The sequence below is a fragment of the Pristiophorus japonicus genome, unplaced genomic scaffold (assembly GCF_044704955.1).
Source record: "Pristiophorus japonicus isolate sPriJap1 unplaced genomic scaffold, sPriJap1.hap1 HAP1_SCAFFOLD_113, whole genome shotgun sequence".
In the NCBI taxonomy this organism is placed as follows: domain Eukaryota; kingdom Metazoa; phylum Chordata; class Chondrichthyes; family Pristiophoridae; genus Pristiophorus; species Pristiophorus japonicus.
Window position 1 is genome coordinate 590,517 of NW_027250788.1, and position 15,220 is coordinate 605,736.

Consider the following 15,220-nt stretch of genomic DNA (forward strand, 5'->3'; position numbering starts at 1 on the left):
TTTGCGTGTGAGGCCAAAGTGTTATCCGCTACACTGCAGCCCATCAAAGGGCGAGAAACCACTGAATATAAAGGATGAGCTGACCAATATCAGGGGCAGTGCAGTCTGGTCAATGTCAAACCCTCCTCTCTTATTCAGCAGTGGCATGAACGGGAGTCAGACGCCACAACGTTTAATTAAAGACACAAATACAAGTAACACTTGCACATTTTTTCGTATAACATTCTTTCACTTTATTTGAAATGCTACTGCTTTAAATCTGAAAATACACACGGTGGGATTTTATCTTCACTACTGATTGTATTTTGTTTGCACGGAAGGAATAATCGGCGCTGATAAATTTGATAAAATTTGCTCCAGATTCCTGGTGTCATCGGCAATGAACACTTTGAAACAGAAAGCTAAAATACAGTGAGTAAAATGGGTTAACATACATAGGAACATATGAAATAGGAGCAGGAGTGGGCCATACGGCCCCTCGATCCTGCTGCGCCATTTGATACGATCATGGCTGATCTGATCATGGACTCAGTTCCACTTCCCGGGCCGCTCCCCAAAGCATAGGCCAAATGATTGAAGTATGGAGGGTCCCTGAGTTAGCATTTGTTTGATTGTGCAAAAGAAGGTGAAGGGTTAATTAATGATGCTTTCCTGTGAAAGCAAGATAAAAGTTTTCGAACAAGCCATCCGGTGACTGTCAGGTGAGCGCTGCTTGTGGTACCTGGTGGGAATGGGCTGGGATTTTAAAGTCCCTTGTATTGCAGAACCCTCATATAGACGAACATCCCTTAACGTCTGTGTAGACCTTGTGGTGCAACGGTAGTGCGCCTGACTCTAGATCAACGAGTTGCGTGTTTAAATCATGTCGTGGTCATTGTTCTTTTAGCAATTGCTGTTTCACAATAACCAGTCACTTGCTGCAATATCTGTCTCACTGGTTAGTAGTGGTCGGGTTGGTGACAGCATCAAAGAAGAAAGAAGGGATGTGTGCAGTGGTGGTACAGCAGTTATCATGGGTAATTTTATCTACATCGTGATTGAGCTAAACACATGGTAGTGATGTGTTGGAGGAGAATTTCATGGAGTGTATTATGGATGGTTTTCTCAACCCAGAAGAGATCTGGCCATTCTTGACTGGGTGATGTGTAATGAGAAGGGACTAATTATCAATCTTGTTGTGCGAGGCCTCTTGGGGACGAGTAACATAATATGTTAGAATTCTTCATTAAGATGGAGAGTGTCACAGTTATTTCAGAAACTTGGGTCCTGAACTTAAGGAAAGGTAACTTTGACGGTATGAGGTGTGAATTGGCTAGAATAGACTGGCCAAGGATACTTAAAGTGTTGATGGTGGATAGGCAATGGCAAACATTTAAAGATCACACAGGTGACTTCAGCAATTGCACATCCCTGTCTGGAGTAAAAATAGAACGGAGAACGTTGCTGAACCGTGGCTAACAAGGGAAATTAAGGATAGTGTTAATACCAAGGAAGAGGAAAATAAATTGGCCAGAAAAAGGAACAAACCTGTGAACTGGGAGAAATGTTGAATTCAACAGAGGAGGACTGAGGGTTTCATGAGAAGGGGGAAAATGGATTTTGAGAGGAAGCTTGCTTGGAACATAACAACTGACTGCAAAAGCTTCTGTAAACACGTGAAGAGAAAAAGATGAGTGAAGACAACTGTAGGTCCCTTGCAGTCGGATTCAGGTGAATTTATATTGGGGAACAAAGAAATGGCAGACCAATTGACCAAATACTTCAGTTCCGTCTTCACGAAGGAAGACACGAATAACCTTCCAAATGTACTCGGGGACCGAGGGTCGAGTGAGAAGGAGTAACTGAAGGATATCCTTATGAGGTGGGACATTGATGGGATTGAAGGATGATAAATCCCCGGGGCCTGATATTCTGCATCCAAGAGTACTTAAGGAAGTCGCCCGAGAAATAGTGGATGCATTGGTGATCATTTTCCAACAGTCTATTGACTCGGGATCAGTTCCTATGGACAAGAGGGTAGCTAATGTAAAAATACTCTTTAAGAAGGGAGGGAGAGAGAAAGCGGGTAATTATACACCCGTTAGCCTGAATCAGACGTGGGGAAAATGTTGGAATCAATTATTAAGGATGAACTAGCAACGCATTTGGAAAGCAGTGACAGGATCGGTCCAAGTCAGCATGGATTTATGAAAGGGAAATCATGCTTGACAAAACTTCTGGAATTTTTGAGGCTGTAACGTGTAGAGTGGACAAGGGAGAACCAGTGGATGTGGTATATTTGGACTTTCAAAAGGTTGTTGACAAGGGTCCACACAAGAGATTGCTGTGCAAAATCAAAGCACATGGTATTGGGGGTAATATACTGACGTGGATAGAGAACTGGTTGGCAGACAGAAAGCAGAGAGTCGGGATAAAAGGGTCCTTTTTAGAATGGCAGGCAGTGACTAGTGGAGTGCCGCAGGGCTCAGTGCTGGGACCCCAGCTCTTTACAATATACATCAATGATTTGGATGAAGGAATTGAATGTAGATTTGCAGATGAAACAAAACTCGGTGGCGGTGTGAGCTGTGAGGGGGAAGCTAAGAGACTGCAGGGTGACTTAGACAGGTTAGGTGAGTGGGCAAATTCATGGCAGATGCAGTATAATGTGGATAAATGTGAGGTTATCCACTTTGAGGGCAAATACGTGAAGACAGAATATTATCTGAATGGTGGCAGATTAGGAAAAAGGGGAGGTGCAATGAGACCTGGGTGTCATGGTTCATCTGTCACTGAAAGTTTGCATACAGGTACAGCAGGCAGGAAAAAAGTAAATCGTATGTTGGCCTTTATAGCTAGGTGATTTGAGTATTGGAGCAAGGATTTCTTATTGCAGTTGTACAGGGCCTTGGTGAGGCCTCAACTGGAATATTGTTTTCATTTTTGGTCTCCTAATCTGAGGAAGGACGTTCTTGCTATTGAGGGAGTGGAGCGAAGGTTCACCAGACTGATTCCCGGGATGCCTGGACTGACATATGAGGAGAGACTGGATCAACTGGGCCTTTATACATTGGAGTTTAGAAGGATGAGAGGGGATCTCATCGAAACATATCAGATTCTGATGGGACAGGACTGGTTAGATGTGGGTAGATTGTTCCCGATGCTGGGGAAGTTGGAGCAGGCTCGAGGGGCAAGATGGTCCACTCCTGTTCCTAATTCTTATGTTCTTATAGCAATTGATTAACATTGAAACGAAATGTGACCTGACACCCAGAAAGAAGTGTTGAGGCAGAAGGTTAAATGCTGCATCCCTTTCTGCAAAAAATTCCTTTCACGAACATTTCTGTGACCGAAACGGCACAAAACAAAAATGTTCCTTTCAAAGTCATTAAACTCCCGAATTTCCGTGCCCCCTGAATCTCCTGAATTAGATGCCTCTAGTTTTGCCGACTCAATCCATGTCCCTTTGCAATGTTCTGCTTCCACCCACACTATGAAATGCGCTACTAACTTATCGAATAATGGAATGGTTACAGCACGGAATGCCATTAGGCCCGTCGAGACCGTACCGACTCGAAGCGCGTCCCACTCCCCCGCCCTTTCCCCGGAGCCCTGCAATTTTTTTTCCTTCAGACACTTATCCAACTCCCATCAGAAAGATAAGATTGCATCTGTCTCCACCGCCCTTTCAAGCCGTGCATCCCAGATCCTAACCACTCGCTCCTGTTCCTATGTGTAAAGTCTGGGAAACACGAGATCAGTTCCTGCCACACTCACAGCCTTCCTAAATATAGCACCGTCATTCTATTCTCGTAAAACCAGCTCCTGAAGTATCGGCCAGCTGTGTAGGTTAAAGCTCTGGTTATGTTCCTAGCAGTATGTCGATCGCAATGTTTCTGTAGTGTAGTGGTTATCACGTTCGCCGAACACGCGAAAAATCCCCAGATCGAAACCGGGTGGAAACATTTTCAACATTGTTCAATTAAATATTAGAAAAAATGGAATAATTGACATTAATGGTTCAATATTAACAAAGTTGATGTTTGTTTCTGCTGATGTTAATAACCCTTCAAATCGGCTGGAGTTTAATATTTTGATATTTCAAATAACATTGTTGATATTTGATGTCTCCAAGATAAGAGAGATAAATTGATGTCCTGTTTCTGACTGCTCCATTTTTGATCAGGGCGGAGGAGTGGTGAGAGATCGGGGCCCAGGAGCGTCGTGATCGGGGCTCAATAGAGGCGAGGGCCCAGGGACAGCACGGGCCAGCCCATTTAGCGTTCGATGGATAGTCGGCGCATGTGTACACAATTGGTCCATGCAGCAGAGCTTGGTCAATGGTCGCCTTGGGTAATCCTTGCCTCTGGACCAAGACCAACCTCTGTCAAGCCCGTGTTGTGGCTGTGTGCAACGGTCACCCCACGTTAAAAAAATCCACCCACAGGCATCTTACACCCTTCAGGATGTAGTTCGGGACCTAGATTGTCAGGTCCCTCATCGTAACACCTGTGAACTCATCCCTTTTTAGACTGGAAACAAATCATCCTCGATACGAGGGACTGCCTAATACTATACTATCAACAGTGTCTCACAGCCCTGTTACATTGGCTGGTTTCTCTGTACAGTTCTGTACACACTCCAACTCTACACAGTGTCTCTCACTCCCTCCCATTTCCAGCCCTGACGGTGCAGAAAGCCCCTCTCAAAGCTGCACGTTCCGGCTGCTTTCAGTTGAGTTGTGAGAGATGATTAAAGGATCCTGCATCTCCGCCTCGCTTCACAACAGCAGATCGAAGCCGCAAACAACCCATCGACTGATCGCTCGTCCCCAGCTCCAGCGTGAGTGAGGCCGGGACTGTCATGTATTCAATCAGCATTGTAACCCATGTATAATCTGAGCTAAGTTGTACACTGTGAGAACAATAACCACTATGTGGTGAACTTGTGGGAGACACTCCTAACCTGGACCTTCAGGTATAAAAGGGGAAGCTCCACTCACTTGCATCACTTGAGTGCTAAGAAATAAAGGACAGGTCACAGACTGACCTTCTCTGAAGCATGGGCCTCGTGTGCATTTACACTGTATAGTAAGGACGTATCAATGGCGATGAGAAACTGGGATTTAAACCACACGAGCATGGCCACTAGCTGAACCGACAAGAGGTACTGTATTAAGCAATGGTTGGGACAGAGATTCAACATTGTTAAAGCATCACACACTTCTCCAGGCAGCCAAGGGCAGTCAGGCATGCCCCAATATGTAGCCATACCCAGAGGGGAAGTTCGACAGAGACAATGGCAAGCTGAATGGCGATTCACGTCATTGCAAGGGACAATGCGGCCAGTAATGGGTCCATCAACACCTGTATATGGTGCACTCAAGGACAATCACGGGGCAGTCAGTGACGATCGACTGGCAAGAGACCTTTTGTTTCCAACAGCAGCTCATTTTGGAGGCGTGGAGGCAGGCACTGAGCCGGACTTTGCAGAGCTGAGCAAAATACCTTCAGAAATTGCAGAAATGAACATTGGAGGAAATCGCTGGAAGCTGAAGTTCAGCGAGTTCATGTGGAGCACGGATACAGTTCATACACCAGGACGCCACCGATAATGATGAACGTGCTCCTCAATGGCATCCCATTATCAGTGGAGCTAGACACGTGGGGCAGCCAGTCCCTGATGGGTATCAAATAGTTCGAAAAGTGGTGGGCGTCCAAGGCCAGGAGGCAAAAATTATCGCCGATTGACGCACAGCTAAGAACATACACAAAGGAGATCATTCCGGTGCTCGGCAGCGCCACAGTAGTCGTGACCCACAAAGTTCGCTTGCTGTCATGAACTGGAAATTTGGCGATGTCAATGCAATTTCCTCTGTGGAGCGAGTATCATGCTCACAGATCCTGGACAAATTTGACTCATTTTTTCAACCCGGCACTTTCATTGGGGCCAAGGTAGTGATTCACAGAACCCCGGACGCCAGGCCAGTACACCACAAGTCCAGGGCAGAACCGTATGTGATGCGGGAAACGACAGAAGGCGAATTGGACCGTCTGCTAAGGGAAGGCATCATCTCCCCAGTCGAATTCAGTGACTGGGCGAGCCAGATTGTGCCGGTGCTCAAGGCGGATGGGTCGGTCAGGATATGTGGTGATTACAAGGCCAGCATCAATCGGTTGTCACCCCAAGACCAGTATCCGCTACTGAAAGCGGAGGACCTCTTTGCGACGCTATCCGGTGGCAAACATTTTTCAAAATTAGACCTGACCTCACCTTACATGACCCAGGAGCTGGCGAGTGAGCCGAAGAAGCTGACCACCATCACGACACACAAGGGATTGTTTGAGTACAACAGATGTCGGTTCGGGATTCGCTAGGTTGCTGCGATCTTACAATGAAATATGGAAAGCCTCCTCAAATCGATTCCAGGGATGGTGGTTTTTTAGGACGACATCCTCATCACGGGTTACGATACTGAAGAACACCTCCACAACCTGGAGGAGGTGCTACGCATACTGGACCGGATAGGTCTGCGACTGAAAAAGGCGAAGTGCATCTTCACAGCTCCAGAGGGATAATTCCTGGGGAGGAGGGTAGCAGCAGACGGGATCAGCCCTACTGCCTCCAAAACGGAAGCGATCCAGAGAGCACCCAGACCCGGTAACACGACGGAGCTGCTTTCGTTCCTGGGGCTCCTGAACTATTTTGGTAACTTTCTTCCCAAATTGAGCAAACTGCTAGAGCTGCTACACGTGCTCCTACGCAAAGGTCGCGAATGTGTCTGGGGGGACAGCCAGGAAAGGACTTTTAATAGAGCACGCAATTTGTTATGTTCCAACACTCTGTTAACGCTATATGACCCATGTAAGAAGCTTGTGTAACGATGCGTCGTCCGATGGTGTCGGATGTGTTGCAGCATGTCAATGCCAAGGGTCAGTTACAGCCGGTAGCTTAGGCCTCCGGAAGTCTGTCCCAGGCAGAAAGGGGATACGGGATGGTAGAAAAGGAAGCGCTCGCATGTGTATATGCAGTAAAGAAAATGCACCAATACCTGTTTGGCTGGAAATTTGAGCTGGAGACAGAGCACAAACCCCTGACATCCCTTTTGGCCGACAACAAGGCCATAAATGCAAACGCATCGGCCCGCATACAGAGGTGGGCACTAACGTTAGCCGCATATGACTGCACAATTCGGCACAGACCGGGCACCAAAAATTGCGCCGATGCACTCAGCAGGCTCCCACTCGCCACCACTGAGGGGGCTACCGAGCATGGTGCTGAGATGGTCATGGCTGTTGAAGCATTCGGAAGTGAAGGCTCACCCGTGACAGCCCGGCAGATTAAAGTCTGGACAAATAGAGACCCGCAATTGTCTCTCGTCAAGAAATGTGTCCTGAATGGGGACTGGGCTGCCACGTGCAGGGCATGTCCTGAGGAAGTTAAACTATTTCACCGGCGCAGGGATGAACTCTCGATTCAGGCCGATTGCCTACTGTGGGGAAACTGCGTAGAAACCAGATGTGCAGAGAGGTGTTCATCAGAGAACTCCACAATGAGCACCCGGGCATTGTCATGAGGAAGGCAATTGCCAAGTCACACATTTGGTGTCCAGGGATAGATGCAGATCTGGAACTTTGTGTTCGCAGGTGCAACACGTTTGCCCAGCTGACTAATGCGCCAAGGGAAGCCCACCTTAGCCCATGGTCCTGGCCCACCAAGCCTTGGGCACGCATACATGAGGACTACGCAGATCCTTTCAAAAATGTTTTTGGTTGTAGTCGACGCCTACTCCATAAGAAACATAAGAAACACAAGAATTAGGAAGAGGAGTAGGCCATCTTCCCCCTCGAGCATGCTCCGCCATTCAACAAGATCATGGCTGATCTGGCCGTGGACTCAGCTCCACTTACCCGCCCGTTCCCGTAACCCTTAATTCCCTTAGTGGTTAAACATCTATCTATCTGTGACTTGAATACATTCAATGAGCTAGCCTCAACTGCTTCCTTGGGCAGATAATTCCACAGATTGAAAAACCACTGGGAGAAGAAATTCCTTCTCAACTCGGTATTAAATTGGCTCCCCAGTATTTTGAGGCTGTGCCTCCTAGTTCTAGTCTCCCCTACCAGTGGAAACAACCTCTCTGCCTCTATTTTGTCTATCCCTTTCATTATTTTAAATGTTTCTATGAGATCACTCCTCATCCTTCTGAACTCCACCGAGTAAATACCCAGTCTCCTCAATCTATCATCATAAGATAACCCCCTCATCTGCGGAACCAACGAGTGAATCGTCTCTGTAACCCCTCCAATGCCAGTATATCCTTCCTTAAGTAAGGTAACCAAAACTGCACGCAGTACTCCAGGTGCGGCCTCACCAATACCCTATACAGTTGCAGCAGGACCTCCCTGCTTTTGTACTCCATCCCTCTCGCAATGAAGGCGAACATACCATTCACTTTCCTGATTACCTGCTGCACCTGCAAACTAACTTTTGGGGATTCATGCACAAGAACCCCCAGGTCCCTCTGCACCGCAGCATGTTGTAATTTCTCCCTATTCAAATAATATTCCCTTTTACTGTTTTTTTTCCCAAGGTGGATGACCTCACACTTTCCGACATTGTATTCCATCTGCCAAACCTTAGCCCATTCGCTTAACCTATCCAAATCTCTTTGCAGCCTTTCTGTGTCCTCTACACAACTCGCTTTCCCACTAATCTTTGTGTCATCTGCAAATTCTTTTACACTACACTCTGTCCCCTCTTCCAGGTCATCTATGTATATTGCATACAGTTGTGGTCCCAGCACCGATCCCTGTGGCACACCACTAACCACCAATTTCCAACCTGAAAAGCACCCATTTATCCCGACTCTCTGCTTTCTGTTCGCCAGCCAAATCTCGATCCATGCTAATACATATCCTCTGACTCCGCGTACCTCTATATTCGGACGTAACCTTTTGTGTGGTAGCTTATCGAAAGCCTTTTGGAAATATAAATACACCACATCCATCGGTACACCTCTATCCACCATGCTCGTTATATCCTCAAAGAATTCCAGGAAATTAGTTAAACATGATTTGCCCTTCATGAATCCATGCTGTGTCTGCTTGAGTGCACTAAGCCTATCTCGATGTCCCGCTATTTCTTTCTTAATGATAGTTTCAAACATTTTCCCCACGACAGATGTTAAACTACCCGGCCTATTGTATCCTGCCTTTTGGCTGCCCCCTTTTTTAAACAGAGGCGTAACATTAGCTGCTTTACAATCCGCTGGTACCTCTCCAGAGTCCAGATAATTTTGGAAGATTATTGCGAATGCATCTGCTATAACTTCCGCCATCTCTTTTAATACCCTGGGATGCATTTCATCAGGACCAGGGAACTTGTCTACCTGGAGTCCCATTAACCTGTCCAGCACTACCCGCCTAGTGATAGTGATTGTCTCAAGGTCCTCCCTTCCCACATTCCTGTGACCAGCAATTTCTGGCATGGTTTTTGTAATTTCCACTGTGAAGACAGAAGCAAAATAATTGTTTAAGATCTCAGCCATTTCCACATTTCCCATTATTAAATCCCCCTTCTCATCTTCTGAGGGACCAACATTTACTTTAGTCACTCTTTGCCGTTTTATATATCGGTAAAACCTTTTAATATCTGTTTTTATGTTTTGCGCAAGTATAATTTCGTAATCTATCTTTCCTTTCTTTATTGCTTTCTTAGTCATTGTTTGCTGTCGTTTAACATTTTCCCAATCTTCTAGTTTTCCACTAACCTTGGCCACCTTATACGCATTGGTTTTTAATTTTATACCCTCCTTTATTTCCTTGGTTATCCACGGCAGGTTATCCCTTCTCTTACTGCCCTTCTTTTTCACTGGAATATATTTTTGTTGTGCACTATGAAAGAGCTCCTTCAAAGTCCTCTGCTGTACCTCAATTGTGCCACCGTTTAGTCTGTGTTCCCAGTCTACTTTAGTCAACTCTGCCCTCATCCCACTGTCGTCCCCTTTGTTTTCGCATTGTATGCTCGTTTGAGACATTACTTCCTCACCCTCAATCTATATTACAAATTCAACCAAACTGTGATCACTCATTCCGAGAGGATCTTTTACTAGTAGATCGTTTATTATTCCTGTCTCATTGCACAGGACCAAATCTAAGATAGCTTGCTCCCTTGTCGGTTCTGCAACATATTGTTCTCAGAAACAATCCTGTATGCATTCTATGAATTCCTCCTCCAGGCTTACCCGTGCGATTTGAATTGACCAATCAATATGTAGGTTAAAATCCCCCATGATTACTGCCGTTCCTTTTTCACATGCCTCCATTATTCACTTGATTATTGCCCGCCCCACCGTCAAGTTATTATTTCGGCGCCGATAAACTACGTCCACCAGTGACTTTTTCCCCTTACTGTCTCTAATCTCCACCCACAATGATTCAACATTTTGTTCATTAGAGCCAATATCATCTCTCACAACTGCCCTGATATCATCCTTTATTAACAGAGCTACCCTACCTCCTTTCCTTTCTTGTCTATCTTTCCGAATTGTCAGCTACCCCTGTATGTTTAATTCCCAGTCTTCGCCACCCTGCAACCACGTTTCTGTAATGGCCACCAAATCATACCTATTTGTCATGATTTGTGCCGTCAACGCATTTACTTTATTTTGAATGCTGCGTGCATTTAGGTAAAGTATTTAATACTAGTTTTTAATCCATGATTTTTAGTTTTGACCCCTCCTGCAGCCCCTTTATATTCATACATATTGTCCCTTCCTATCACCTTGTGTTTAACACTGACCCCAGTGCTACTCTGCTCTGTTGCCTCCTGCCTTTTGCATTATTTCTTGGGGTCCTGTTTATCTGCGCTCTCAACCACTCTAGCTCAGAGCCCTCTCCTGCGTTTCGAATACTCCTCGCATTGAGGCACCGAGCTTTCAGGCTTGCCTTTTTATTGCACTTTGACCCTTTAGAATTTGGATGTACAATGGCCCTTTTTGGTTTTTGCCTTGGGTTTCTCTGCCCTCCACTTTTACTCATCTCCTTTCTGTCTTTTGAATCTGTCTTCATTTTGTTTCCCTCTGTCTCCCTGCATTGGTTCTCATCCCCCTGCCATATTAGTTTAACTCCTCCCCAACAGCACTGGCAAACACTCCCCCCCTAGGACTTTGGTTCCGGACCTTGTCAGGTGCAGACCGTCTGGTTTGTACTGGTCCCACCTCCCCCAGAACCGGTTCCAATGCCCCAGGAATTTGAATCCCTCCCTGCTGCACCACTGCTCAAGCCAAGTATTCATCTGAGCTATCCTGCGATTTCTCCTCTGACTAGCACGTGGCATTGGTAGCAATCACGAGATTACTACTTTTGAGGTCCTACTTTTTAATTTAGCTTCTAGCTCTTTAAATTCATCTCGTAGGACCTCATCCCTTTTTTTTACCTAAATCTTTGGTACCAATGTGCACCACTACAACTGGCTGTTCACCCTCCCTTTTCAGAATGTCCTGCACCCGCTCCAAGACATCATTGACCCTTGCACCAGGGAGGCAACATACCATCCTGGAGTCTCGGTTGCGGCCGCAGAAACGCATATCTATTCCCCTTACAATCGAATCCCCTATCACTATCGCTGTCCCACTCTTTTTCCTGCCCTTCTGTGCAGCAGAGCTAGCCATGGTGCCATGAACTTGGCTGGTGCTGCCCTCCGCTGATGAGTCATCCCACTCAACAGTACTCGATGTGAGGCCAACGTGATATCCGCTACACTGCAGCCCATCAAAGGGTGAGAAAGCACTGAATATAAAGGATGAGCTCACAAATATCAGGGGCAGTGCAGTCTAGTCAATGTAAACACTCCTTTCTTGTTCAGCAGTGGCATGAATGGGAGTCAGACGCCACAAAGTTTATTTAAAGACACAAATACAAGCAACACTTGCAAATCTTTTCAGTGTAAAATTTATTTGAAATGCTGCTGCGTTGAATCTGAAAATACGCACGGTGGGATTTTATCTTCACTACTGATTATATTTTGTGTGCACGGTGTAATAACCGGTGCTGTTAAATTTGATAAAAGTTGCCCCAAATTCGTGGTGTCATCAGCAATAAAGATTTTGAACCAGAAAGCTACAATACAGTGAGTAAAATGGGATATGGTTTTCGAGTTAAGATGCAAAGCACAAGACAAATAATTGAAGTATGGACTGTTCCTGAGTTAGCATTTGTTTGATTGTGCAAAAGAAGGCGAGGGGTTAATTTATGATGGTTTCCCGTGAAAGCAAAAGAAAAGTTTAAGAAGAAACTATACGGTGCCTGTCAGGTCAGCGCTGCTTGTGATACCTGGTGGGAATGGGCGGAGATTTTAAAGCCCCTTGTATTACAGAACCTTCATATAGACAAACATCTCCAGCTCACTGTGTAGGTCTGATGGAGCAACGGTAGTGTGTCTGACTTCAGATCCGAAGGTTACTTGTTCAAATCACGTCGTGGTCACTTTGATTGAGTTGATAGCCCTCCAGCAACAGGTGATGTGTTTGTCCCTCGTAACAGCCCGTCGAGCACAGAGTCCTGTGTTACGGAGCTGCGCGATGTGAACCTCGACAAAACCACTGCTTCTGTGTCCAAACTGGGTTTCCTGATGGTCTAGTGGTTAGGATTTAGCGCTCTCACCGCCGCGGCCCCGGTTCGATTCGCGGTAGGGAAATTGTACTTTTCATTCAAAACCTTATAAAAAAATAGTTCATCTATTTTACACATCTTTATGCATCTCCTATGCAAAAAAAAAGAACCATTGATTTAAACATCATTAATTAATTCATAAAATTCTATTGTCATATGATATATTTTGCTCTGAGCAGATGAAGAGCTTTTGTGCCGATGCCATTGGGTTTAATTCTGGTAATCTGGTGCTGAAAGTGGAGATGTTTCCGCAGTGTACCGCAAATCACAGACACCATCAGAGGAAGTCTCTCGGGATCGAGGAGGACTTGCTTCCATCCAAAAGTGAGTCCTTTGATGGCTGAACAGTCCGATAGGAGAGCCACAGACCCTGTTGCAGGTGGGACAGACATACGTCGAGGGAAGGGGTCGGTGGGACTTGTTTGCCGCGTGCTCCTTCCGCTGCCTGCGCTTGGTCTCTTCATGCTCCTTGCGTCGAGACTTAAAGAGCTCAACGCCCTACCGGATGGACTTTCTCCACCTCGTGCGGTCTGCGGCCAGGGTCTCCCAGGTGTCAGTGGTGATGTCGCACTTTACCAGGGAGTCTTTGGGGTATGTCCTTGTAACGTTTCCGCTGTACTTCTTTGGCTCGTTTACCCTGAAGGAGCTAATCATAAACACGTAAGGATTCGGGGCCGGAGTTGGCTATTCGTCCCCTCGAGCCTGGTCCACCATTCAAGAAGACCCTGGCAGTTCTTCAACAGCAAGATTCAACATCTGGGGCGGAGCCAACAGGCGCCTGGCTGCAATGAGTAATAAAAACCTGCGTTGGACAGCAGCCTGGCTAGCTCAGTCGGTAGAGCATGAGACTCTTAATCTCATGGTCGTTGGTTCGAGCCCCACGTTGGGCGATTGTATTTCTTTTCATTTAATGTTGCTTTCATGGAAAACCTCTGACCGAAACGGCACAAAACAAAAATGTTCCTTTCAAAGTCATTGAACTCCGAAATTTCACCGCGCCACGAATCTCCTGAATCAGATGCCTCTAGTTTTGCCGACTCAATCCATGTCCCTTTGCAATGCTGTGCTCCCACCCACACTATGTAATGTGCCACTAACTTATCGAATCATGGAATGGTTACAGCACGGAAGGCCATTCGGCCAATCGAGCCCGTGCCGACTCTCAGCGAGTCCCACTCACCCGCTCTTTCTCTGCAGCTCTGCAATTGTTTTTCCTTCAGACCCATATCCAACTCCCGTCTGAAAGATAAAATTGAGTCTGCCTCCACCGCCCTTTCAAGCCGTGCATTCCAGATCCTAACCACTCGCTGCTAAATGGCCATCTCCTGTTCCGATATGTAAAGTCTGTGAAACACGAGATCAATTCCTGCCAAACTCACAGCCTTCCGAAATATAGCACCATCATTCTATTCTCGTTAAACCAGCTCCTGAAGTATCGGCCAGCTCTGTAGGTTAAAGCTCTGGTTTTATACTTTAGATTACTTTAACTGTAGTGTAGTGGTTATCACGTTAGCCTTACACGCGAAAGGTCTCTGGTTCGAGCACGGGTGGAAACATTATTTTGGAGACTATTTTTGCTGTGAAATAAATTGAACAAAAGTCGCCCCAGGTTCCTTGTCGCATGAGCACTGAACATTTTAAACCAGTCTCCAGCATACAGAGTGAGTAAAATAAGATAGGGGAGAAAACTTCATCAATTATTCAAAATCCTTAAATAATTAAAGTTCAGTTATTGAAGTTTCCACTGTCCCTCAGCAGCAATTCTACAAAACAACGCTGTCGGTTAATGAGTGGCGAATAAAACAAATAATCTTCATCCATCCCCATCCCCCGACACACAGTTTAATTAGTTGCATGTCATTATTTTAAAGATTTTGAATGAAAGTGTTACTTTCTGAATCTGGGCTCCCTCTGTGAGCACCGCACCACGAAACGAGCAGGAAACACATTAAAGAGTTTACCACAATTGCTGACATTTCTTAGCTTTTTTCTTGTGTTTTTTCAGCTCTTCCTCCTTTTCAGCTCCTGACAGCAGATATTGCTGTGATTAAACCTGATCACAATGCAATGTCTGTCTCACTGTTTCCACGGTGTCAGGCAGCGATACGCCTGCTGCCCTCATTTATTTCATGTGACAGGACACAAAGGTTCAAAATCAACCTGCAGGTCGCCACACACAGCACTTAATAGGCAAGATGGCCGTTCTGTGTTCAGGTCATTGTCTCCTCTGGAGATGTGGGTTCATGTACCACTTCTGATATTATTTTTGAACCAAAAACTAATGTGCGATAAAATGGAACAAGAGCAGTCCGAGGTGCATTGTCACATGATGCAAGCGATCTCGGATCCGGACCAAAGCTCCCCACACACCGAGCACAGGCTCAGGAAAACGCCGGGGGAGAGGATATCCCGGTCACTGGGCCTTCCAGTCACACTGAACAAGTGCCCGGTCTGAAACGTTCCAGAGCAATAACTTGTAACTGAAACTTCTACCAGTCAGGATGGCCAAGCGGTCTCAGGTGCTGTGTTCAGATCACAGTCTCCTCTGGAAATTTGGGCTCAAATCC

General features: G+C 46.0%; 1 non-coding gene across 1 annotated transcript; it reads left to right on the plus strand.

The window, feature by feature from the left end:
* Positions 1–13,470: 13,470 nt before the first annotated feature.
* Positions 13,471–13,543, plus strand: trnak-cuu (transfer RNA lysine (anticodon CUU)). The gene has a single exon. It is a non-coding gene; the product is annotated as a tRNA-Lys (tRNA).
* The last annotated feature ends 1,677 nt before the right edge of the window (positions 13,544–15,220 follow it).